Source organism: Pongo abelii, chromosome 7, assembly GCF_028885655.2.
Source record: "Pongo abelii isolate AG06213 chromosome 7, NHGRI_mPonAbe1-v2.0_pri, whole genome shotgun sequence".
In the NCBI taxonomy this organism is placed as follows: Eukaryota; Metazoa; Chordata; class Mammalia; order Primates; family Hominidae; genus Pongo; species Pongo abelii.
Genome location: NC_071992.2, coordinates 63,800,970 through 63,824,792, shown reverse-complemented (window position 1 = coordinate 63,824,792; position 23,823 = coordinate 63,800,970). Strand labels below are relative to the sequence as shown.

The 23,823-nt window shown below is 34.5% G+C and overlaps 1 long non-coding RNA gene across 1 annotated transcript in view; it reads right to left on the bottom strand.

The window, feature by feature from the left end:
- Window positions 1-4,374: 4,374 nt before the first annotated feature.
- LOC134761853 (uncharacterized) overlaps window positions 4,375-23,823 on the bottom strand; it is a 63,759-nt gene continuing 44,310 nt past the window's right edge. The window contains exons 4-7 of the long non-coding RNA XR_010141010.1: window positions 17,232-17,397; window positions 8,229-8,341; window positions 5,060-5,140; window positions 4,375-4,721 (exon numbers count right to left, since the gene is read on the bottom strand). This is a non-coding gene — a long non-coding RNA (uncharacterized LOC134761853). The remainder of the gene's footprint in view (window positions 4,722-5,059; window positions 5,141-8,228; window positions 8,342-17,231; window positions 17,398-23,823) is intronic.

Genomic DNA, 23,823 nt, shown 5'->3' with positions numbered 1-23,823 from the left:
TTGAGATGCAACTACTATACTGGCAGTACTCTGGGTCACAAGATGGAAGTGTCTTAAGGAGCAAGAAGGAAGAAAGGTGGAAAGATTTTCCACATGATTATTTCACATTGCAGCTCCATCAATGTGTCTGGTGTTTTGGGATGCCACTGAACTCAGGAGAAGCCACTCTTAAATGTTACAGAGGAAATAAGCCAAAACAGACCACCTCCGTTTTTGATATTGGTCAGGCGTTGCCAATTATTTCTTTTTTAAAAGAATGCACTAAAAACTGTATTTTTAATTTCAAAGGTTTTGAAAATGATGAATCAAAATGTCAAGTATCTAGAAAATTATTGTGTAAATTTGCATCCTTTAACTTTGCAGCATTTTCTGATTTCTCTCTGGCTTTCCCTCAATTTAAAGATAAGGAAACGGAAACTTTGAGAGCTAACCTGTGTTTCTCAAAGTCACTTAGACAGATAAAGTATCTGTCTTGCATTCCACATTTTGTTATTGAAAGGGGTGTGGGTGAAAGAGAGATTTTTCTAAGGGTCAGGAAAAGTAAATAATGTAATGTGAAGATTAGATCAGAGTGGAGAGAGTCGGACACTAGCTAGAGTACAACAGAAAGGTACAGACAGGAAAAAAGAAAGAATTTCCAGAAAACCTTAGGAAAATAATGCACAGGACGTCGGCGCAGATGGAAAATAATGTACAGGACATGGGCACGGATGAGATGTGCAGACAGTGAGGCTCATACATTTCAAAGTCATCTTATTTTTCAGGCTGGAAATAATTGCCTGGGTTCTCATAGACTTATCATTGGCCAAGAAAGGCTCATCTGGCTATTTCAGGATGGAATATATTATAGGTCTAATTTGCCTCCACTTGAAACTCTGTCAGCTGGAAAACTGGCTGCCCTTGCTTTTGCATTATATCAGTCCATCATGATCTATATTTTGGTATAAATTGTAATTCTTGACTTTCAATGCAACACTAAAGATCTGACTCCCACTCTTGAGACAAAACTTCATAAGGAGTTTTCAGAACAAACTTTAAAGCATTATTTATCTTCAAAATCCTGATTATTGGTTAAAGAGAAAGTTCTCTTTTACCCACTTGCCTGATTCCTCAATCTGTAAAACATGCTATTCTTGACTCAATAGCTATAAAAGTACTGTAGAGCTTAATCTCCATGGGAAATTATTTCTCATTATAAGAGCTCAGTTTTCTGCCTACATAGTGAAAGTGGACAGAGAAAAGCAAGTAATACCAACAATAGACCTAATTACAGTATTCCTAAGAAAACAAAACATAGCTACATGATGGTGAGCTAAAGGATGTTAAATTGCCTTTCATAGGGCAACAACAAAGAAGTTTCTGAGGCTATAGATTTAAGCGACTCTTAGATTACTTTAAAGACAAACACAACCCTGTATTTGTGATACTTTTATTTATTTTGAAGGAATAAACATTTGGCTAATAAAAATACATAGGATGGGTAGGGACAGGAAAATATCACCTAAATAGTGTGACAACATGGAGTTTCTGGCTAGAAGACATGAACTTCAAATCTGACTTCACCACTCAGTAGCTGAAGTCTCTTCATATCTCTGAATCTCAATTTCCTATTCTGGAACATGGTAGTAATAATAATATTATTATTATTTGAGTATGCTCAAACCAAAGGTTTTCTTTGAATTACTAATTGAAATATGCATGCAAAATCAATGTATAAGCTGCTATTCAATAAAAATATGTGTGTTAATTTTTAAAGTACTGCAAGCTGCCTTAAAAAAGGTTTGAAAAACTAACTTAGAGGAATGTACTTTTCTGATTACAGTTTTCTAAAAACAGATTTTCCAATAAAGCTGTATGACTAGAATCACTGATTCTTTTCTTTGCTACAGAAAGTAATTTAAGGCTGCCAATATGCAGTGTTGTTTCTTACTGACTTGTAAGCAGTTACTCAATATAATGCCTGTCACTAATTCCCATCCACTTTCTTACCTAAATGTTACTGCAACCCCTTCTTCAATTCCCTTCACAGATGAGCTACAAACTGAAGAATAAATTCTCCCAAGTAGCGGCAGCAATTAAGGCATGGAAGAGAATGCACCTGGACCCTAAGGGAGCAAACAAGTACACTGAAGAAGTGAAGAACTTACCACCCCAAAATGTGCGTAATTGGCATATTGATTATTTCAAGATGAAAAAATTAGAGAAATTGTAGTTTCAGATAGGGTGAACTCACTGTTCTTCCTACATGCAGCAAGCCATAAAGATTCCTCTGGGGGGGGTGCCCTCCCCATATTAGGGCAAGGAAACAGCCCTTATCACCAGAGACTGAGAACTGGGTGGCTGCAATGGATCTGAATAATTATACTTACCCAAATAACTCTTATCTTCCCCTAGTTTTACACCCCACTTCCATATATCTCCTAGTCAACTCCCCTAGAAATTGACTGCACCAGCCAGATTTTCTTTGTTCTGTCATTTCTTCTCAAATGTATTGTTCTTTATCTAAAAGGTATAAAAACATCTTGCTTTGGTCACTTCTTCAGACCTTACTCTCTTATGAAGAGCCTAACGTACATGTAAAACTAATGAAATCTAGGTATACTTTTGTTTTCTTAATATGTCTGGTGTCAATTTGGTTTCTAGATCCAGCCAAAGAGCCAAGTGGGGGTTGCAGATGACCTCCAGCTCCCCTGCCACACCCTTGGGGAAGGGAGTCGCCACTCAGCTTGTCACATGCAGGAGTCCTCAGAGCCCCAGGTTATCCAATCTTCCTTATCCCTGACCTCATCAACAGGGCCTGATCATTTCATACCTTAAATCGCCTATAGCTACACCATTCTTCTCCGTCTCCTTGCTGATATTTAGCCCTCATCACTTTTCTCCTGGATTACTTCTTCAGTGTTCCTGCCTCCAACCTGGCCACTTATCAAACCATCCTTCTCCATGTTGAGTCTGTCATAACACATCAAGCTGATTAAGTCACTCCCTTTTTAAAAATGTTTGCATTTTACCCCTTCCTTCTCAGAATAAACTCTAAACTCCTTACCACAGATACAAGGCCTCTGGGGACCTGCTGCCACCTGTTCACCTCCCCACACTCCCTACTCTGCACCTCAGTTGCTCCAACCACATCAAGGCTCTCCCATTCTTGTTCTTTTGTTTTTTGTTTGTTTGTTTGTTTTTCTTTTTCTTTTTTTTTTTCTGAGCCAGAGTTTTGTTTTGTTGCCCAGGCTGGGGTGCAGCAGCACAATCTCTGCTCACTGCAACCTCTGCCTCCCAGGTTCAAGCAATTCTTGTGCCTCAGCCTCCTGAGTAGCTGGGATTACAGGTACTCGCCACCATGCCTGGCTCATTTTGTGTATTTTAGTACAGACAGGGTTTTACCATGTTGCACAGGCTGTTCTCAAACTCCTGAGCTCAGGCAATCTGCTCCTGTCAGCCTCCCAAAGTGCTGGGATTACAGGTGTGAGCCACTGCGCCTGGCAGCCTCTCATCTTCTTAACATGAAGGTCTCTTCTACTCATTATGTTTTTAAATTTTCTTTACAGTTCATTAAAATATGACTCACATACTAGAAAGTTAACAAGTCAATTGATTTTGGTATATTCATGAATCATGCAACCATCACTGCAGTTGGGGACATTTAGGACATTTTGTTTATCAGCATCAACCACAGGCAGGAATTAGGTCGTTTCTATCTTTTGGCCAGATAAATAATGTTGCTATAAACATTCATGTTTCAGCTTTTTTTGTGAATATATGTTTCCATTTTTCTTATGTATGTATCAAAGAGTAGGGTTTTTGGATCATATGGTAACTCTATGTTTAATCCTTTGAGAAATGTCCAAACTGCTTTACAAGGTGAATGTATCATTTCAAATTCTGCCAACAGTATATAAGGGTTCCAGTTTCTCCATACCTTTCCTGATACCTATTATCTGTCATCTGGGTTCTGGCCATCCTAGTGGGTGTGATGTAGTACCTAACTGTGGTTTTTTGATTTGCATTTTCCTGATGACTAATGATGCCAGGCACCTCTTCATGTGATTATCGGCTATTTGTAGATCTTGCTGGGAGAAAGATCTATTCAGATCCTTTGCCAATTTTTAGTTTGTGTTATTTGTCTTCTTCTTATTGAGTTGTGAGTTGTTTTATATATTACTCTAGAAACAATTTGCTAACTGGATAAATGATATGCAAGCATTTTCTCACAATCTGTAGTAAGTCTATTCATTTTATTAATGATGCCCTTTGACGCCCAAAATGTTTAATTTTGATGAAGTTCAATTTATCTAGGTTTTTTGGTAGGGTTTTTTTGGAGTTATATTTAAGAGTATTTTGCCAAACCTAGGATCATGAAAATGTAGCTCATTATTTTTTCTGAGTTAATAGTTATAGCCTTGAATTCATTTTCAGTTATTTTTGCATATGATGGAAGATAGCATCCAAATTCATTCTTTTGGATGTTTATATCCAATTATCCCTGCAACGTATATTAAAAAAATATTTTTCCCCATTCAATGGTCTTGGTAAGCTTGCAAAAAGTCAGCTGACCACTTGGTTTTATTTCTGGGGTCTCAGTTCTGTTCCATTGATGTGTATGTCTACTCTTGTGCCAATGCCTTGTTTGGTTTGGTTTTGCAATGAGGTATGAGACTGGGAATTGCACACTCTCCTACTTGGTTCTTCTGTTTCAGTATTCCTTGGTGATTCCATATCTCCTGCAATTCCATTTATTTTACAATCAGTTTACAATTTCCACAAAAGTCAGCTAGTTTTCTGACAGGTATTGCACTAAATCTGTGTGTCAATTTGGGAAGTATTGCCATCTTCAAATTGTTGAGTCTTCTGATCCATAAACACAAAATGATTTTCTATTTATTTAGACCTTTAATATTGTCCAGGAATGTTTTGTAGTTTTCAGGGTACCAATCTGTATCTCACGATTAAACTTATTTTTAAGTATTTTTTTGTTATTCTACTGTAAATGAAATTGTTTTCTTAATTTTAAGATTGTTTATTGTATCACATAGAAATATAATTAATTATTTTTATTGACCTTGTATTCTTCAACCTTGTAGAATTTGTTTATTACTTCAGATTATTTTTGAGTGGACTCCATATCCAAGGTCATGGTCATCTGAAAATAGAGATAATTTTAATTATTTCCAATATAGAAAAATTTCTTTCTTTTTCTTGCCTAATTCTCTGGAGAAACAAACATAATAAAATGTTGAATAAAAATGGCTAGAATGAACATCTTTGTCATTTTAAACTTAGAAGAAAAATATTCCATCTTTCATCATTAAGTATAACGTTAGCAGCAGGATTTCCATAGATACCCTTTATCAGGTTGAAGATGTTTCCTTCTATTCCTAATTTGTTCAATATTTTTGTCATAAAATTGTGTTAGATTTTGTCAAATCTTTTTTCTGCAATTAAAGAAGTCAAGTGATTTTTGTTTGTTATTCTATTGTGTATTGCATTAATTTTCAGATGTTAGAAATTAGAATAAGATTTTTCTAAGATTTTTTATACACAGATTTGTTTCAATAAATACATTGGATATTTTTGGAATTTTGTGACAATTTACAAAAACGTGCTCTCAAACCATGTAGCCTAGAAATTTCAAAAAAAAAAGGAAAAATTTAGATATGTCACAAATGCATAAAATATATGTAGATATTAGCCTATTTTATGATTTACTACTATAAAATACACACAAATCTATTATAAAATGTTAATATTTATTAAGACTTTTGCACACAAATGCTTACAGATCAGGCATAATGCCATTCACAGTCAAAAGAGATGTAAACAAATGTAAATATGCAGTATTAAATCATTACTGCGTACAATGAACATACTGTACCACTGTAATCATTTCATAACCACTTCCTGTTGATATCGTGGTAAGCTCAAGTGTTGTATCTGCTTAAAACACCTTGCGACTCTAATCATCTCTGTGTGAGCAGTTCATTTTTTCTAGGAAATTGCACATCAAAGTAAAAAGTGATCTTTCCTGGTTGTCCAGTATTTTTCATCATGTTTAGTGCAATAGTATAAACCTTAACACCATGGGACCCATACAAAGTGTCACTAGTGATACTGGAAGTGCTTCCAAGAAGGAGAGAAAAGTCATGGCATTCAAATAAAAAGTTGAACTGTTTGATGTGTACTGTAGATCGAAGTCTGTAGCTGTAACTACCTGCCATTTCAGACAGACAACTTGTCTAATAAACAGACTATATAAACTTACACTATTGATAAATACAGTAGAATAGTATAAGTGTATTCTCTCTTCCTTATGAGTTCTTAATGACATTTTCCTTTATCTCACCTACTTCATTGTAAGAAATACGGTATATAATACATATAACATACAAAATAGGTGTTAATTGACTGTTATTTGCAAGCTTCTGATTAACGATAGGCTACTAGTGGTTAAGTTTTGGGGGTGTCAAATGTTATATGTGAATTTTCAACTGCACAGTGAATCAGCACTCCTAGCCCTTACATTATTCAAGAGTCAATTGTATTCTATTGTGGACCTTTGCATCCATATTTATAAGAAATATATACTCTGTAGTGTTTGTATCTTGTGAGAGTTTTTGTCGCATGGTAGTACTGGCCTCAGAATGAGTTAGGAAGTGTTCTCTTCCTCTTTTTTTCAGGAGAAGGAGTTGGTAGATCGGTGCTACTTCTTGCTTAATCATTTGGCATGGAATTCACTGATGAAGCTGTCCAGAAATGGGCTTTCCTATGAAAAGCCTATATGGGTAGTTTCTTTTTTTCTAATTACTAATTCAATTTCTTTATTTGTTATACATCTGTTCATATTGTCTATCTCTTCTTGACTCATACAATTAATCATAGTATTCCTTTATAATTCTTTTTATTTATGTAAGGTTAGCAGTAATGCATTCTGTTTTATTTCTGATCCTAGTAATTTTAAACTTCCCTCCTTTGTTTTTGGTTCATGCAGCTAAAAATTTGTAAATTTCATTGATCTTTTCAAAAAGTCCACTTTGTTTTCATTGATTTTTCTCAGCTATTTATTCTGTTCTCCATTTCATTAATTTCCACTTTAATATTTATACTTCTTTTTATATGGTTTTAGATTTAGTTTTCTCTTATTTGTTCAGGGTCTTAGCTAAAAAGTTAGGTTGTTGATTTAAGTTTTTCTCCTTTCTTAGTTAGGCATTTAAGTATAATTTTTTTTCTTTAAGCACTGCCTTAGCAGGACCACATATGTTTTGGTATGGCTTGATATGTGTGTCTTCATTTTTACTTATCTCAAAGTATTTTCTAATTTCCCTTTTAATTTCCTCTCTGGACCATTGGTTACTTAGAGTATACTTTTAATTTCCACATATTTGTGAGTTTCCCATTTTTTGCTGTCATTGATTTCCTATTATATTTATTTGTAAGTATTGGTTGCTTAGAGTATACTTTTAATTTCCACATATTTGTGAGTTTCCCATTTTTTGCTGTTATTGATTTCTTATTATATTTATTTGTAGTTGGAGAAGATTGTTAACATTATTTTTATCATTTTAAGCTTACTGAGATTTATTTTATAACCTAAATATAATATGGCCTACCCTGAAGAATGTTCCATGTGCACTTGATAAGAATGCATATTCTGGGATTATTTGGTGGAGGGTTCTCTAGATGTCTATTAAGTTTAGTTGGTTTTAAACAGTAAGTTAGTAAGTTTAGTTGGTTTTAGACGGTATTGTTTAAATCTTTAATTTCTCTGTTATCTCCTATAATTTGATTCATTATTTAAAGTGGGATACTGAACTCTCCAACTATTCATTTTTTAATTGTTTATTTCTCCCTTCATTTTTGTCAAATTTTCCTTCATGCATTTTGGAGTTCTTTTGTTAGGTGCATATGTAATGACAGTTATCATTTTTTTTCTGCGATTGTTACTTCCTTAGCTGACACACTATAGGATAAGATAAAATTAGTATAACCATGTAGTACAGAGTTGACTCAATCAAAGTGAAGTGCACATATTGTGTTCACAGTGCTCTGTGTACACCTCCAACACAAAACCCTTTATTTATAGCTGTTTGTATACTTTTCATGCCTACTAGAATATGCACCCTTTGAAACAAGGCTATGTGATTCATTATAAGTCTAGTGACTGCCATAGTTCATGGCATTTTAGATGAAAATAGTATTCAATGAATGAATGAATGGGTTTTGAAAATACTTACTGTGATGTAAAGAGAGAATGCATAATCTCAGAACTTTGGGAGGCCAAGGCGGGCGGATCACGAGGTCAGGAGATCGAGACCATCTTGGCTAACACGGCGAAACCCCGTTTCTACTAAAAAAATACAAAAAAATTAGCCGGGCGTGGTGGCGGGCACCTGTAGTCCCAGCTACTCCTGAGGCTAAGGCAGGAGAATGGTGTGAAGCCGGGAGGCGGAGCTTGCAGTGAGCCGAGATCGCGCCACTGCACTCCAGCCTGAGCGACAGAGCGAGACTTCGTCTAAAAAAAAAAAAAAAAAGAGAGAGAGAGAGAATGCATGGCATGGCACGTAAGTACAATTATAATTCAAACTTCTCACTTCTGTCTTTAAGGAGAAAGGTCAATGGTTACTAGCACACAGGTTTTTAACTACCTCTCTAGCATTGTTCACTTGAGGAAATCACTGAAGCTCACAGAACCTCAGTTTCTTTATTAGTCAATGCACTTCCTATCTCTCAAAACACTTTATGGAAAAGAAAAAAGACAAAGAATGTAAAAATATTGCCAAATGTTAAGGTGTGAAATGGGGATATCTATTGAAGGGGAGGCTGAGATAAACACTTGGCTTTGCAACTTACAATCTTCAAAACCTTGCATAAGTTACTTCTGAGGTTTGTTTCTCTGTCTGTAAAATAGGATAACAAGAGTGACCTTTAAAGATTGTTTTATATAGCATACGCAGGGTGCTCTCTGCAGTACCTGACTCACTGAAGATAGCACTTACATGTGAGGTATCAGTATTACTGAAACTGCTATAAATACATGATATTTCTTAGATGTCATGGAATTCTAAGGCAGTGGAGCACATTACTGTTACAAAGAGAAAACTTCACCCACAAATTCAGCAAAAAAAGACATAAAAATGTTATTTTTATAAAAAGCGAAAGGACAAAAGTGGCATTCATGCCTTTTTCCTAAATAAAAAATGTTACGTGCGTGAATAGAGAAAGTATTACAACAAGAAGTTTAAAATAATTTTCAAAAATAGAATAGAAAAAATTGTTTAAAAAGCATGTATTTGCAAATACGTATCAGCAATTATGATATCACTTACTAAAAGTAAAGGAGTTCTCCCACCAAGTAAGCATAGAAAAAACTTCACCAAATACTCATGATTTCTTTGGATAATCCTGGTAAAGTGCTATGAAGATAAAGTAACTTTCTGTGAGATAACTTAGTATCTTAAAAATATTAAGGATATTTATATCTTGTCTCATTTGAAGATGACTATGAAAACCATGGTTGTTGCTTGCTACCAAAGCAACCTTTTTTGAACACACGAGTCGACAGCATGCACCGTTAGTTTAATCAGAAAATCATTTCGGGCACCTTAGTGTCCATAAAAATGAGCATTATTTTTTCTCTCCTACCTTATCCGTCCCCTTGAAGCTTCTATACAAATGTTTCCTAGCAGTTTCCACTCCCTCCACCACCCAAAACTCTGTAGGAGAGACAGGACTCGTTTATGTGCCAAAAATGAAATGAAATGTGATGATTTGTCCTCTGGAACTGTACTGTACATAGACATATTTGGCATGACCCAAATACAGGCAGAAAAAAATGTTAAATCTCTCTCATCCTCAAATACCTCCCGAGAAGGAATTATGTGGCTGGCTTATAAGAACCAATGCATAAGAAATTACCTTAAATTAGACTGTACTTTTTAAGGAGTACTTTTTAAGGATTTTGAAATGTCAAAATCCATTGTCTTCAGGGTGGTCCTTCTTAGCTGGCATCCACAGGAGGCAGCTGAGTTGCTAGAAGGGCACTGAGTCTGGAGTGGGGCTGCCTGCGTGTCAATTCCAGCTTGCTGCTTACAGTCAGGAGAATTTAGACAAAGAATTTAGAGCCTCTGTCCCTCAGTTTCTTCTTCTGTTAAATAAGTTAATAAAAGCAACAACTTTCTACTTTCTGGTTATCATAAGAATTAAACCAGTTAATACATGTGAGAGACTTAGAATATTACCCGACATATCATAAGTGATATATAATTAATTGTTCAGTAAAATCAGCGGACATACAGTTTTTGAACAAATATTATTTTAAAAATATACCAGACACAACTATTAAATAACCATTTTTGAACAATTCATTAACTCAACTATTTATTGAATATCATTAATCATGTCAGCAATTAATTATATTAATCATAAACATATTTATTATCACTCCTTAAAAGGAGACACAGATTCTACCCTTGAGAGATTTACAGACAGAAGTTGAAGGAGCCTCTATGAGAACTTCAAATTTAGAAGTGCAAAATTGTATGTAACTGATCTACTCATGCCAATTTGTAAAGATCATTTTACAGTGATCCTTCGATCAAAGAAATGAAAGAATTTATGTCCTTTTGAATTTCATTACAAGATCACATATTTTCATTTAAATAGAAATGTGCTTTTCATAATACACCTCAGTACTTCATCTGCTGTCACCTACTAATATATTTCTTTATTCTATATAACTATTTTTTCTGCCAATATAAAAAAATAGGTATTATATCATATATCATATAATGTATGGTATAACATATAATTTATATATGACATATTAACATGTCATATTTTCATAAGCCAACATGAAAAATCTGAGCTCCATAAATTATTTTCTGCCTAAGGAATATCTATTAAACACAGCATAAACTTCAGGTAAAGCCCACTGAGCATGGACATTTCTGGCTACTTTCTTGTGTAGTTGAAGAAACACAATGTGTCTTTGCTCCCTGAGAGAAGCCCAACTGCCATCTGGAAAGTGCACTCTTAAGGGGGCTTCCATGCACGTAAATGAGTGTGGTAGACTGTGCAAATCCAGGGAGTGCCACACACGTAAATAGCAGCCCTTTTTTCCACAGCAGCAAAACCCATCCATGGTAGAATCGAGACAAAGGCCAAAATGGGTATGGGGGCCTGAACGGGACTCTAGACTCAGTAGTTGGCACAGGCAATTATTTCTCCTGTACACATAGGTGGCATGAACACACAAGCAGAATTTAAACCACACACACACACAAATTATTACTGATTCCAGTAGTTTTGAAGTAACAGGGATTCAAACTAATAACAATTGATATTAGTTATTGAGCAGCTACAAGAATGAGATACCAAACTAAATGCTTCATTTATGTCATTCACTAATGTAACTGTATTAACATCTACTCTATTACACGTAAGGACACTAAGAGTCAGAAAGTTAACAGACTCTCCAGAGCTCATGCATAAGCAACAGGCTTAGGTGATAAGCTCTGGGCCTGCTGAAGCCAGTGCCTACAATCCAAAATGCTATGCTGCTCCTCAGCAAAAGGGGATTATCAATCTCCACTAGACTGTCACTCCCCTCCTTGTTCTTCAGTTTTGCATGTGCTTCATTAAGCTTGACCTGCATTTTGGGTGTCTTAAGTGGCAATCATGAGCCATATTTTTTTCATGCTATTTCAAAATATAGCACAATCTTCAGTATATATTAATACTCAGACATATACATCCAATTACCAAGTGTAGGGATGTTAGAGATAAAACCTAGAAGACTCAGACATAAAAGAAAGTGAGAAACAGGAATGAAAGGGAAGGTATAATGGTGCTAAATGAGAGAGAAGATGTATTTATGACAAGAGACAACACACCAAAGGGCTTTTTTTTTTTTTTTTTTTTTTTTTTTTTTTTTTTTTTTTTTTACTATACTTAACACATAGCATTTTTGCAACGAATAAATCACTAGGAAATGCTCTAAGATAAATATTTTGAGCTGACATTTAACTGCCCAATACCTAACCAAGCTTGACAGGATATATTATTTTCCATTTACAGTTTTATGAGACTTCTTGTTCCTCTGGTAAAGTGATGGGAAATGGGAAGACATGAAAGCATTGTTTTTTCACTTTTTTCCCATTTGAAATGCTCTTTGAGTGATACTGCAAGTTCAAATTTCTATGGTTTGTATCTAACTCTTTTTTACCCCCTTTGACAGTGTCTTTTACTGAATTATATCTGAACATCAACCTTTCCTGAAATGTCTGTTGTATATTGTAAAAACCCTCACAGTTTATCACATAAAAGAGGCCTATGAAAACAACCATGAGGACTTAGCAAACATGCTGTCTGCTGCAAATTTACAAGGATGTAATTAGGAAGATTAGGTAACCTGCCCAAGCTCACACACTCGGAAAAGCACAGTGTTGGCAGGGCTGTCTGACACCGGCATTTATGCTCCTGGTTGTGAGACACTAGGCAGTGTCCCTGGTGATCCATTTCTGTATTTTAAATATGCTGGAAAAATATTGCTCATTCAAAAATATATCTTGTGCCAACTTCCCACTTACTAATCTCAGTATGGAAGTGTGTCTTGCCTTCTCTTGATTCCAGTGAAAAGATAATTCTAGTGTAACCATATTAACCATTGCACCTACGGAGCTGATTAGACAATGAAGTATTTATATTTTGGCACACAATCCAGAGAGGAATAATCCTTCTTGATCCCCCTGTCTACCTATTCTGAGTTCCATTTGGTTTCCTTTGCCTTTCTTGCCAATTGTGGCTACTAAGAAAGATTATCACAGCAGCAAGACACTACAATTGCTGTACCCAAGCCAACTGACCAATTTAACATTCATTCTTTCATTCAACAAATATTTGTTGAGTGCCTATTAAGTACCTATTGCGAATACAGAAGGAAGCAAGAAATTAAATGTCTCATATTTTATGACAATAAATAAAGCAGGTATATAATATTAACAAAGAAAATAATTACATAAGCAAATAAAAACAGATTTTTGTTACTGGAAATGTTGTGTAAAGAATGGAAATACAATGATGGATAGTGGCAGACGAGGCAGCTATTTCAGACAGGGTTCACAGAAGACCTCCTGAGCATTAACATTTAAGCTGAGACCAGAACATACATCTTGGGAAAGATATTGCCCAACACAGGAGACATCTAGTGCTTCCTCTGGACATCTAGTGCTTGCATTAACTTGGTGTCCCTGGGCTAGTTTTAACCTTTCTATTCTTCCGTCTCCTCATCTGTAACACAGATGCCTAGTGTTGTTGTGAGGAGACAATTATTTAATGTATATAATAGAGTAGCATCTATCACAGAAAGACAGCATTAAAATTAACTACTGCTGTCTCTAGCAATTATAATTATGACTTTTCTCTTCCAGTTCAAGTTTCCCTCCAAGAGATAAGGACACCATGTTGAACTGGTGAGAAATGTTGATTTACAAACATATAGTTTATTTGCATAAACTATAAATACAAGAGTGAGGAAGACAACACATCTCCATTATTCAGAAAATTCCAGCACTCAAGGCTTCAAAACTAAACTGTTTAATTAATATACATATGTCCGTTCTCTTTCAATATCATCATTTACCACAGGTAAACCTTTCTCCAACTTCTCCTCAGGTCACTTTTTCCCTAATTATAGCCTACTGCATTGCTATGTGCATTTCCTCATTCTAACACCATATAATGAGGTAGAAGCCCCATATTGTGGCAAGTTGGGACTCTCTTAAATTTACTGACTTAGTAGATTATACCTTAATCGTATGGGATATTTCTAACCTTGCAAAATTTATATAATTACATTTTCTTTTTTTTGAGACAGAGTCTTGCTCTGTTGCCCAGGCTGGAGTGTAGTGGTGTGATCTTGGCTCACTGCAACCTCTGCCTCCTGGTTCAAGCGATTCTCCTGCCTCAGCCTCCCAAGTATCTGGGATTACAGGCATGTGCCACCACACCCGGCTAATTTTTGTACTTTTAGTAGAGACGAGGTTTCACTATGTTGGCCAGGCTGGTCTCGAACTCCTGACCTCAGGTGATCTGCCCACCTTGGCCTCCCAAAGTGCTGGGATTACATGCGTGAGCCACGACACCCAGCCATAATTACACTTTAAAACCCTCTAACAAAACACTTAATATGTTTACTTCTGATCTTAAAATATCTTCTCCAATGCAACACATTTCTGTTCTCTTCAGTGTTATAAAATACTCTCCTTTCTGTTGTTTCTTATTCCAATTTTCTTAACTTCTTATAAAAAAAAGAAGGCTTCCCGTTCAATTTCCCACTTCTTTTCTCCGCATCAATACATTCCTATTAGGCATAATTTAGACAGTATTTCTTTACTGATGTTATTTACCTGGTTATAGACAGTCTAAGTTCAAGAGTTATAGAGTACAACTGTCATTTAGGATTTTCCTAGTTCGTATACCTAAATAAGACAATTTGAGATGATTTTTTAAATTTAAAAATAATAAATTATTATCAATAATTTAATCCACATATAATTATAATATTATATTAAACTAATTAAACAGTAACCTAATTGTAGATTATGTAAAATGAAATTCTCTTGCTAGTAAACTGGTAATGGCTTCTGGCCAACTATCTGCCAAACTCAAGTAGAATTTGCCTGATTGAACATTATTAAATGAATACCTATAAGGGCATGGTGCAAACATAATAATCATAAAATAAATCTGTGCTTGCACATCCATGTTAGGACAGAGTAGTTAGTAGGAAACCACCACTCTTATGAAGCACACACAGGACAGCCAGTAAAGTATGACATCATCTGTTCAAAATCAATAGAGAGCTGCTGAGACAGAGGAAGCTGGAGAGAGGAAACAAACTTCAAGAGGAGATCTGACTTGTGCAGCCACATTTATCCTGAGTTTGTGCAACATAATTTCCAGAAGCCTTGAGAGAAAGAACTATGTAGTTAGAAAGAACAAAGAATGGAGACCTTGAGGAAATATAAGACTCTTAGTTAAAACTATAGAGGGACAATGGAAATAAGAGGCAGACTTGGTCTCATCAAACATACAGACCAGCCTTGACTGCACGCAGTCCCCGAGTGGACAAAAGTGACCGCATCCTCCTTTATCAGACTCACCTAGAGAAAAGCAAACTCTCTCTAAAGAAAGATAACATTAGAAAGTTTTTGTATGTAATGGCCAGCATGCAATTAAAACTTACTCATTATGCAGAAGAATGAAAGCAGACCCCTATCTCTCACCATACCAACTCAAAATCAACTCAAAATGGATTAAAAGCTAACATGTAAGGCCTGAAACTATACAACCACTAGAAGAAAACATGGGAAAATAGCTTAGACATTGGTCTGGGCAAAAAAATTTTGGCTAATGTTTCAAAAGGCAACCAAATTGGCAACCTAAAAAAATAGGCAAATGGGACTATGTTACATTTAAAAAGCTTCTGCACAGCAAAGGAAACCATCAACAGAGTGAAGAAACAATCTATAAAATGGGAGAAAATATTTGTAAACTATTCATCCAACAAGGAAGTAATATACAAAATACACAAGGAACTCAACTCAACTGCTAGAAAACAAATAATCCCATTACGAAGTGGGCAAAGGACATGCTTAGATATTTCTCAAAAGAAGGCATACAAATGGTCAACAGGTATATGAGAAAATACTCAACATCAACAACTATCAGGGGACTGGAAATCAAAACCTCAAGAAGATATCTTCTTACCCAATTAGCATGGTTTTTATCAAAAAGACAAAAAAATGCTGGAAGGAATACAGAGAAAAAGGAACTATTTATACACCATTGGTAGGAATGTAAATTATCACAGTCATTTTTTAATGGATATTTCTACAAGAAAAAAAAGGCTAAAAATGGAACGACTATACAATCCAGCAATCCTATTAATGGGTACCTAAACCTCTATGTTTATTGCAGCACTGTTCACAATAGCCAAGATATGGAATCAAGCTAAGTGTCCATCAATGAATGAATGAAAAAAGGCAATGGGGTAGACATACACAATAGAATACTATTCACTTTTTAAAAAGAATGAAATCCTGTCATTTGCAGCAATATAGACTGAACTGGAAATCATTATGTTAGGTGAAATAATCCAGTCACAGAAAGACAGATAGACACATGTTCTTGTCATGTCATCACAGAAAGACACATGTACTTACTCAAATGTGTAGCTAAAAAAGTTGATCTCATGGAAATGTGTAGCTAAAAAAGTTGATCTCATGATGTATATTGGAGGCTGGAAATGTAGGATGAGGAATGAAGTGAGGCTGGTTAATGGGTAAAAACATTCAGTTAGATAGAAGGGAGAAGTTTTAGTGTTAGCTCAGTAGGGTGAATACCATTAATAATAATTTATCGTATAATTCAAAATAGCTAAAAGAGAAGATTTGAAATGTTTTCAACACAAAGAAATAAGTGTTTAAGGTGATGTATATCCTAATTACACTGATTTGATCACTACACGTTGTATGCATGTATTAAAATACCACACATACCTATAAATATACATAATTATTATGTATCAATTAAAAAGAAAAAATACAGCACCATTACAAGCAAGGATTTTCCCCTAAAGGGGAAAACAGTGCACTAATTATACAAAAAGGCAGGAGGACAGAATGAAAACAAAAGAAAAAAGAGATAATGAAAATAAGCCTATGTTCGATCCAACTATAAATGTGAACTACCAATGGCTTTTAAATAGTATCGGAAGCAAACTTTACAAATAGAGGAAAATCTGTAAACAATAGATTAAAAGATGTACATTTTCATCAGTTAAGTAGAATTTATTTTTAAGTTGAAATTCTAAAATCTAAAAAATATAATAATATTTGAAGATAAGAAATAACTAAAGTGTTTTTACAGCAGTTTAGACACAGCAGAAAACAGGATTTGAGAATCAGAGGATGGTTCATTAGAAATGACGAATTGAGACACAGAGAAAAACACAATAAATGATGCAAAAAGAATATTAGAGATATATAGGACACAGCTAAAAGTGTAATATAGGTTTATTGTGAGTCCCAGAAGGAAAGGAGAGGATGACTATTAGGTTTTGAATGTTCAACTTTATTAATTTCGTTCTGAATGCTCAAACAAGATATCTGGATCAGAGAAGTAGTCAGTATTATGTTATGTAATAAGTGCATGCCTTTCTTCACATAGGTCCCTACCTTGGGTAAGTGCCATAGCCAGATGTGAAAAACACATTCCTTTACAGAAGCAACAATAAGACTGGCAGCTGACTTCTCAGTTGATGAGCCAGCAGACAACATAATGATATCCTAAAAGTTGTCAGGGAATATCTCAACTGGGAAATAGATGCCTTATAAAAATATCCTGCAACAATGAATGTGAAAAAAATGTATTTTTAGACAAATAAAATAGAGAAAACTAAATTTGACCTTAAAGAACTATCAAGGAGAATATTTTATGCATATGGAATATAACTCCAGGTTAAAAGAAGAAATTTCAGAAGTTAAGAATGAGGAATATAATGGGTAAATGTGTGAGTAAATTTAAATAAAAATTAATATTTACTTATAAGGCAATAATAGCAATCTTTATGAGACTTAAAATTATGCCAAATTAGTGTTTTTTTCTTCTCTTCAGTTGACAAATAATAATTGTATGTATTTATGTTATACTAAGTGATGTTTTGCAACATCTATGTACCTTATGAAATGACTGAATAGAAGTAATTAACATATGCATTACCTCACATATTTACTGGGCTGGATCATAGCTCACAGCAGCCTTGACCTCCTGGGCTCAAAAGATCCTCCCACCTCAACCTCCTGAGGAGCTTGAATTACAGGTGCAAGCCACTGCATCTGGCTCCCTAACGGTGTGTGTGTGTGTGTGTGTGTGTGTGTGGTGACAACACTTAAAATCTATTCTCTTAGCAATTTTCAAGTTTAAAATATATTGTTACTATGGTCACTTTGTTGTACAATAGATCTCTTGTATTTATTGCTCCTGTGTAACTGAAATTTTGTGTCTTTAACCAACATCTTCCCAATCCCCACCTCACCTTGTAGCTCCTGGTAACCACCACTCTACTCTCTGCCTCTGTGAGTTTGACTTTTTACATTCCACACATGAGTGAGATTATAGTGTGTGTATTTCTGTAACTGGCTCATTTCACTAAGCAGAAAGTCATACAGGTTTAGTTATCTTGTTGCAAATGATGGGATATCCTTTTTTTGTAAGGGTTCCATTGTGTACATGTAGCACATTTTCTTAATCCATACATTTGTTGATGGACCCATAGGTTGATTCCGTATTTTGTCTATTGCTAATAATGCTGCAATAAACATGTGAGTGCAAATATCTTTCTGATGTGCTGTTTTTGTTTTTTTGGGGGGGTATACACCCAAAAGTGAGATTGCTGGGTCATATGGTAGTTCTATTTTTAATTTTTTGAGTAACCTCTTTACTATTTTCCATAATAGCTCTACTAATATACATGACCACCAATAGTGTGAAAGAATTCACTTTTCTTCATATTCTCACCAACCCTTATCTTTTTTTTTATAGTAACCGTTTAAAAGCTGCTAGGTGAAACCTCATTGTGGTTTTAATTTGCACTTTCCTGATGATTAGTAATGTTGATCAATTTTTCATATACCTGTTGACTATTTGTATGTCTTCTTTTGAGAATTCTCTTTTCAGGTTCCTTGCTCAATTTTTAATTGTGTTATTTGCTTTCTTGCTATTGAGTTCCGTGATATCCTCATAGATTTTGAATATGACCCCCTCATTATATGTATGGTTTGCACATATTTTCTTTGTGCTGGAGGTTGTCTCTTCATTCTGTTCACTGTTACCTTTGCTGTGAAGGAGGTTTTTAGTTTAGTGTAATCCCATTTGTCTATTTTTGCTTTTGAGGTTAGAACCCAAAAAATTATTGCCCAGACCAATGTCGTAGATCTTTTCTACTAGACTTTTTCCTAATAGTTTTAGAGTGTCCGATCTTACATAAGTCTATATTAAGTTAATTTTTGTATACAGTGTAAGAAAAAATATGTGGCATTTACATGCATAATATCAATTAAGTAAAAGTTAGGAGGAAATTAATACCATTAACATGTTCTAAAATTGTGACATTATTTCAGAAGTAATAACATAATTTTATGTTACATGATGTAATCCTACTCCCTGTGGTAATTATGAATAGATGCGTAAAAGAAAATACGTCAAGTTAATACAAGGAGAAAATGCAAAAAACAAAATCTGATTAATCCATAAAAGACAATAACAGAGTGGGAAAGAAACATAAACAATGAGTAAAATAAAAACCAATTCGTTATATGGCAAATTTTAACTAATTCCTATGCATATATACTTACACTAAGTATATAAATGTTCTAAGTAATTTAATTAAAGACAAACATTGTCAGACTGGATATAGCTGCCAGTGTTAATTATCTGCCCATATCAATCAGCTTTTACTGTTTCTTTCATAATGGTCCGGTCTCTATTCTCCTACCCCGTGCATGTTTGGCTGGAGGCATTCTTTGGCTATAGCATTCTACTCTACACCTGTGTGCCTCCCAGGAATAACCTTCAACCAACGACTCCTCAGAGTTGAAAATGAACAGCCTAGACAGTTCACTTTTTGGAGTGTGGAAATTATCTCTGAGGTGTGCCTTCTGTGCTGTCTGTCATTGACCCTGGTCAGATTAAGCTCAAATTACCAACAGAGGCTTCCTCTCCTTCCCTATCTAATTTGCCAACTAAAATGCAGTGAAGCATGTCCATTAAGCATAAGTTCATCACTGAATAAACTCTGTATATCAAAATCTTTGTCTCATGGTCTTCTTCTCAGGAAGCTCAAACTATGTAATACCATAAAAATATTAAATATTTAACTCAATGATACATGTGTGAAACAGGCTTTAAATAAAAAATAAAGTTTAAAACTAAAATGATGGAAAACAATAAAAATACTTTTCGAAAGCTTATGTCACTATTCTAATAAAACATGTGCTTAAAGGTAAAAAGGCTTTTTAGAGATGAAGACTATTCTAAATCACAAAGGAAAATAAAGCTATACTTTTCTGAATAGCTATACTGTTCTAAATCTCTATAACATAGCTTCAGATAAGTAGATATAATACTTCTAAATCTACATAATATAGTTTTAAAATAAATAAAGCAAAAATTAGGGAATTCAAGGGAGCAGGGACAAGTATGTGATCATTTTGGGAGATTTTAATATGTCTTAAAATAATCGAAAAAATAAGGGAACAGGAAGACTGATCTTCATTGATATAGAAAATCTGAGTAACACAGTGAAGAAATTGATGCATCAAGAAATTATGTAACATAACTATGAATATACAATTAAGAGACTTCACCTCATTTATCTGTATAGAACAATTTAACGATTACAGAATTTGTAGTCTTTAGATCTGCATACTGAATATTAACGAAATGACCATATGCTGGACTATAAAGAAAGCCTCAATAACTATCAAAGGATAGACTTTATCAGAGTATATTTGCTGAGTAGGAAGAAGCCAGGCATTAATAACAAAAATAAAACTATAAAAATAGGAAACTTGTTAAATAGTAAACAACACATTTCTAATTAATTTATAAATCACAACAATAATCTATGACACATAACAGAAGCTAGAAATATTTTCAACTGAATTATAATTACAGCAAAACATCAAAATCTGTTGCACACAACTAAAGCAACACTTTAGTGAAAAATTTGTGGTGTTAAATGCATATATTGTGAAAAAAGAAAGGCTGAAAATAAATAATATAAACGTTCATATCAAAAAGTAAGCTTTGTCCTTGCGATAGTTTACTGAGAATGATGATTTCCAATTTCATCCATGTCCCTACAAAGGACATGAACTCATCATTTTTTATGGCTGCATAGTATTCCATGGTGTATATATGCCACATTTTCTTAATAAACACCGCATGTTCTCACTCATAGATGGGAATTGAACAATGAGAACACATGGACACAGGAAGGGGAACATCACACTCTGGGGACTGTTGTGGGGTGGGGGGAGGGGGGAGGGATAGCATTAGGAGATATACCTAATGCTAAATGACGAGTTAATGGGTGCAGCACACCAGCATGGCACATGTATACATCTGTAACTAACCTGCACATTGTGCACATGTACCCTAAAACTTACAGTATAATAATAATAAAAAAAAGAAAAAAAAAGTAAGCTAAAAAACCATCAAACCTAACACAAAGTAGAAAAGAATACAATAAAGATAAGAACACAGTTTTGAGAATATAAAACAAGCATATTTTAGAGAATATAAAACAAGCATCACAAAAGCCAAATGTTGATTATTTGGAATAATTAGTAACATTTGTAAATTTCTAGCAAAATTGATTTTTAAAAATGAGATAGGAATCTATCAATACAAGGATTGAAAAAGCAAATATCGCTGCAGACCTACAGATATTTGGAAAGATAATAAAAGAACATTATGATAGACTGCAATTTTATGCTATGATAAAAACATAATTGATCAAAACTAACAGAAGGAGAAATAAAAATTTGAATGCTCCTATTGTCCACTATTCTTACAATCCTTTCCTCAAAAGAACTTTAGCCCTACATGGCCTGACCAGTGAATTCTTTTAAATATTAAAGGAAGAAATAGCAATGACCACACACAAATTCCACAGATAAGAATGAAAATAGGAACACATTTGTAAACTTTGTATGAGGTCAGCATATCCCTGAAAAGGACAAGAAAGGAAAATTTACAAATCAAAGCCTTCCATGAGCATTGATATAAATATCCTAAACTGATCAGCAAATTAATCTCTACAATATATTAAATGATATGATCTATTGACTAAACAGGTTCTTTCCTCTAAAGCAAGGGTGATTTAAAATAAGAAAATCAATAACAGCTCATCTCATAAACAGAAAAAAAAAAGAGGAGAAATCATGTAATAATCTCAGAATCATGCGATGAAATTCAATACCCAATCATAAGAAAAATCTATTGGAATCTATTAGAATTCCCAAAGGGAGGTCATCACAACACCTACTGTGGAAGATTATGAGGCAACATGAAAAACACAAAAAATGAAATAGAAAACAAAATAGATGGTTTCATTAAAGCTATATCGAAACTTGTGTTCTTATGCATCAAGTGTGAGGCAACACAGAAAGCAAACTCCTTAAATCAATAAAGACTATAGATAAAACCTTCAGACTAGCCTATGTTACATTAAAGTATAATTATGAAAATAGTACAAAGAAATATGTTTCAGCTTCACCAATTCCTTTGTGTTGCCTCGCAGTTGATGCATAAGAACACAAGTTTCGACATAGCTTTAATGAAAGCTTCTATTTTGTTTTCTATTTCATTTCTTATGTTTATCATGTTGCCCCATAATCTTCCACAGCAGATGCTGTGATGACCTCCCTTTGGGAATGGAAGACTTTCTCCCACAGGTTCCTGGAGTTCTTCTAGCAGAACACCCTCAGTCATTCACTCCACAGGGACGGCCCAGCTAAGGAGAGTTGTGGCAGCCATGGCCAGGCTCAGGCCCCTTCTGATGTGGTCACATCCAACCTCTAACCAACCTGGGTATGTAAAATCCCACCCTTTCATCCCAGCTAGGGATGATCTTGAGAGTCTTCCTACCCTCAGAACTCCCAGGGCACTGGCTGAGGCCTCCACTGAGCTAACTTCACAGCACACCTTCTTCCTCTGCCCAGCTGTCCTTCCCACTTTCCTTTCCTTGGTCTTTTTTCAAGAGCACACCCTGAGAGCCTCCCATAGGTCAGCCCCCTTGCAGTCAGCTTCCTAAGGTTCCAGACAGTTGCATCTTCATGGATTTATTTTTTTAATGGTTGTTTAATAATCCATAGAATTTAAACATCATAACTCTCTTATCTTCATTTTATATATGTATAGTTATTTTCTTATGTAACACTGAAACACCATTTTGTTGGGTGTTAATATTCTTTGAATTATTTTCTTAAAGTGCATAGCCAAGAGTAAAATAACTAGGTCACAATTTGTGTGTGCATGTATATATATAAAATACAAATTATACTACCATATTCTATATGTGAGTTGTATATATGCATAAGCATACAGTGTTGTCATTCTGTAGCACGTGATTTTGCCAGCTGGTGACACACATCAATCACTACTCATACAATGGCTTTCCCAGTACATCACATAATTAGGTATGATTTTATTTGACAATTAAGAGATATAAAATAGAACCTCACCCTTCCTTTAGTTTGAAATTCTATTCACTAGCAATTTTAAAAATTACTTCTTTTTTCTATAATTAACATAATTTTTAGCAAAGTAATAGAATTAAAAGAAATGTTATATGAGTGTTATACCTAATTGTTTTCACTACTTTTTTCTAAACAGCTCATAAATCCCTGGTTTTTATACAGCTGTTCTCCTAGGAATCAAGGATATAGAACCCAATAATTAAAGTAGACATGTTCGATAGAGTTAATTCATTTTTCATTCAAATTGCTATTATTATTCTGACACAATAAATATGCCATTAATTAAAAATAACTGTTACAGAAACATGTAGATATTTAAAGCATATGAATCTCAGTTCTAGCACTTTTTAGTAATTTAAGCTTTCATGATCTTATTTACTTATCTGTATAAATGTGGACACAAATGCCCACCTTGTAGCATAGACATGATGACTACGTGTGTAAAGCCACTGGAGTAATATCTGCCCTGTAAAAGAGCTCCTATGATCTGCACTGTAGAAAAAAA